We start from the raw sequence: 4,132 nt of genomic DNA, 5'->3' as shown, positions 1-4,132 counted from the left end.
CCTGACACATCCCAGAAGATATCGAATTGCTTGGAGAGTGATGCTTCCAAATGACTTCGACTTTCTTCTTTATATAGCCTTCTAGTGGGTCGAATTAGGGTCTCTAGGCTGACTTGATCTTCCTTAGGCCGGCATGATGTGGATGACACAATTCATATTTTGCTTGATACAAAACCTTTTGACATGATCTGAAAGCCCAAGAAGGGTGTCTTCGAATATACAATACTTCTATATACCTAGAATAAATTGTAGAAGTCCTCAATGGGGACTTTGACCTAAAACATGGTGACCCAAGCATGAAACCCATGCTTTAATAAGTCACAATAATAATAATAATAATAAATATTGTCTTTATTATTTTGACAAGTACATTATTGAAGACCAAACATAGTTACTTTTTCCAACAATCTTTGTGAAAATGGAATTAATAGGTTATGGGACCACACGAGACCAAGCGAACTCAAAATTAGGTCAAGGGTATGGATTTGATCAACTAAGGAGGGGCTTGACCTAATTAGGGAGGAGAAGAGGATCAATGGAGAAATTTTCTTTTGATTAAACACTGATCCCGATGAGGAAACTAGCTATGGGAAACCTAGGGCAAGAAATGATCTTCGAGTTGGGGCTTGTTGTATCTCAAGATCCCATTGTCGGATTTTCCTTAAATTTGGAGAGCCTCTAGAGAAAACCCTAGCGCAATAATGGGAAAGATATCGAAGTCTTTTGATGGCTAGAATATGAGATAAATGATGCCCTAGATGACGTATGGAGGTTAGGCCTAGAAAGAGAAATAGAGTTGAGAGAAATAAGCTTTGAAAATGACCACCTATGGAATGATTAATGCCTTGTCCTTTGGAAGAGATGGAGTCAAGGAGAATTTATTGTTTGGAAAGAATTCACCCAATCAAGGAGGCCTTTAGGCAACTTCGTATGGCATTTAACGCATCAGAGAAGCTACTTCAAAGACTTTATACTTCGATTTGCAATGATTGATGACTTATCGAGATGTATTTAACACAAATTGTCTCTAGACACATTCACCCATTCATACATGGCCCATGACATGATGCAATGCTATAAAAGATCAAAATTTCACTAATTTGTATAGGAAAGCAGTAAGTTTCAGATTTGTATAGTGAAAATCCCAACAAAATTCATGTGACAAAGTAAATAACAAGAATAAGCATGAAAATAGAACTTACATGAACAAAAGAGTACATCCAATCATCAAATTATGCCAATAATGAAGCTCCAAGACAAGAGAGATAGATCCAAACTTCACAACTCATCCATATCATCCAATCTTATCATCCAAAAGGGATAGCGAAAATCTCAAAAGAACTAATACCCCAATCCAATTGATGATGATCAAAATGAATCATCTCACTTTTATTTATACAATCACTAAAGAGTTTGATTTGCCTAATTTGCCTAATTGAGCCCCAAATAACAAAATAATGTGCAATAATAATATCGCTTGGTATATGAGTGTAGGAGGGAGAAAATCGTGGTACATGAGTTACCCCGACATTTTTTTTCGACTATTCTTCATATACCTTTTTCCTTTGATTGATTTTTCTTCATAACTGCTCGAGGTTCCAGGGGATGAGAGCATGTTGTGTAATATATAGCAATGGATACCCCCTTAAGGTGGGGCAATTCATCGTCCACCAGGGGTTGGGACAATCATGGGTTCTTTAATGATGGAGGGGGCTCATCTAGGGCCCATAGGAACCAGGGTGATGGCCATAGATAAGGGGTACAACTCATGTTTAGATTTTTCTCATATGCCAAATTTGTATGTCCCGACCATCTTTTACATTTTTTGGTACATTTCCTGCTAAGAATGGTAAAACTATGCTTTTTCTTTTCTTTTTAGCTGCATCAACCTCCAGGCATTGTTAGGCCTGACTTAAGGCGTGGACAAGTGGAGGGGGAGGATAACCCTACATAAACCCAATGGACACGTGGACCTAGATGGGAAAATAGATGAATGGGGCTAAAATGAGTGGAATAGAGTGATGTATATGGTGCTAGGAAGCAGGACCACACAACCAAAATTGGGGTTTCCCATGTAGTGCCAACCCTAAATCTAATGGCTAGTAAAGGATATCCCACAGGACTATGATACAAGGCTAACCATGAGATTGGTCGGTGGCGACAAGATTAGAAACCTAGCCCAGTCTTTTCGTCGAATCCCCCCATCAATCCCCGCGCTAAAATTCCCGTGACAAATAAGGAAAATTACTCAACTATACCAATGAAAAGTCATACCTTTAGGGTCGGGAGGCCCACCTTCAAACATACAATCATAACAAGTGGGCAAGGGACCACATGGTTGGCTCAAGTGGTAGAGATAATGGCACATTGAGCTATTTGGTGGCTACAAGGGGTTGCTAGCTGCTGATTGAAGACCATCTAGGAGAAAAATATCTCCTATATACTCTACCTACAAGTGGTGGGTAACATCTGGCTCCAATTGGGACACGAGCTCTCAAGGAGGTGCGTGAAGTTACTCAAACGAGAGGTCATGAGAATACCAACAATATCTTGGTGCCGTAGACCTACTACTTGCACATATCAAAGACCAAGCAAAAGGGGCATCATATTTTATGGTATCTTATGATCACCCATGCTTAGTATTAGGCCATAAATATCAACAAGAACATAAAAATGAAAATTTTAATCTAAACGCAACTAATCTATTATTAAAATATCATATGATGTTAGTTCTAATGAGGAAATGAGTATGCAATGCATCATATTCTAACATGCATTTAATACAATGTCAAGTGTCAAGGAAAAGGGTAATACAACTCGACTAGTTGCGACCAAAGTTCGTTGTTAAGTTTGGCAATGTAACTAATCTATCATGAAAATATCATATGATGTTAGTTCTAATGAGGAAACGAGTATGCAATGCATCATATTCTAACATGCATATAATACAATGTCAAGTGTCAAGAAAAAGGGTGATACAAATCGACTAGTTGCGACCAAAGTTCGTTGTTAAGTTTGGCAATGTAATAATAATCTTCCCCGACTTTCCCGTGAACCTTGATGGGTATTGGATTTTTATCTACCAAGACCACATCCCCAACCTTGTATTGTCTTTTAGGTTTCCAACTTTTGTTTACTTTATGATTTGGTCGCTTGAGAATACATATTTCTTGTGAAGGGAGAATAGAAGGAGATTTCTCAATCTCATGTGTCTTGTAGTAGGGGCTTGGTGCAGGCTTGAACATGAGTGGTGTAGGAAGGTTCTCTATAAAGAATGAAGGGGGTTCAATAAGATTGTGGAATAGTGGCATATGGCAAGTCCATTTGAAGAACCTTCAACAGTGCCCCCCTACTTCCCTGATATCAACATCCCCCAAACATCAGGGATATCTATGACCACAATATCGATAAGTAATGATATATCGAGGTTCATAGCCAAAGAAACCTTAAGATCCTTTATGAAGCCCTCTACTTCCATAGGTTTGGAGTTAAAACCACACACACTTTTATACCTTCGAGAGATGTTAAGATCGAATTCTAACATGCAATTATGTAAGAGAAGGCCATTTATGGCTAAGGTAAGCAACAAAGTTGTTGATAAAATGAGAGCTCTAACAAAAAAACCCCCCAAAACATGAAAAAACAACCCGAAAATGAAAAAGTGTTGATTCTGCATCTCCACTTTTTTTTGGGGGTAAATTTTCAACATGTTTTAAAAATGACATAAATGCCAATTTTTTTGGTGCAAAACACACCCTGAAAACGAAAAGTGTTGATGCTGGAATAACGTTTTCTTTTTCGGAGTAAATTTTCAACATTTTTCCCATGAAAAACCTCCTCAACTTGTTCAGTCAACAAAACTTAGTGACCTCAAAACACTTCTTTTCCTCCTTTTTGATCACAAAAATAAAATTTTAAATTATCCCAATTTATTGCTTATTCCTAAGGTCCGATAGACCATATCGGTTTTAGTGTACGTTAATTATCATCATCATCAACAATGACGTTAAAGATAAAATATCATGACTTTGAAAAACCTTAAAATCCTAATAATTTTCATGAATTACATTAAAACTAAAATATCATGTCTCTGAAAACCTTTAAAATTCTAACAATTTTCAGCCACGACATT

The sequence above is a fragment of the Pinus tabuliformis genome, chromosome 4_2 (assembly GCF_031772625.1).
Source record: "Pinus tabuliformis cultivar Carrire ecotype Pingquan chromosome 4_2, CPIR1, whole genome shotgun sequence".
Classification (NCBI taxonomy): Eukaryota; Viridiplantae; Streptophyta; class Pinopsida; order Pinales; family Pinaceae; genus Pinus; species Pinus tabuliformis.
This window is presented reverse-complemented; position numbering follows the sequence as displayed.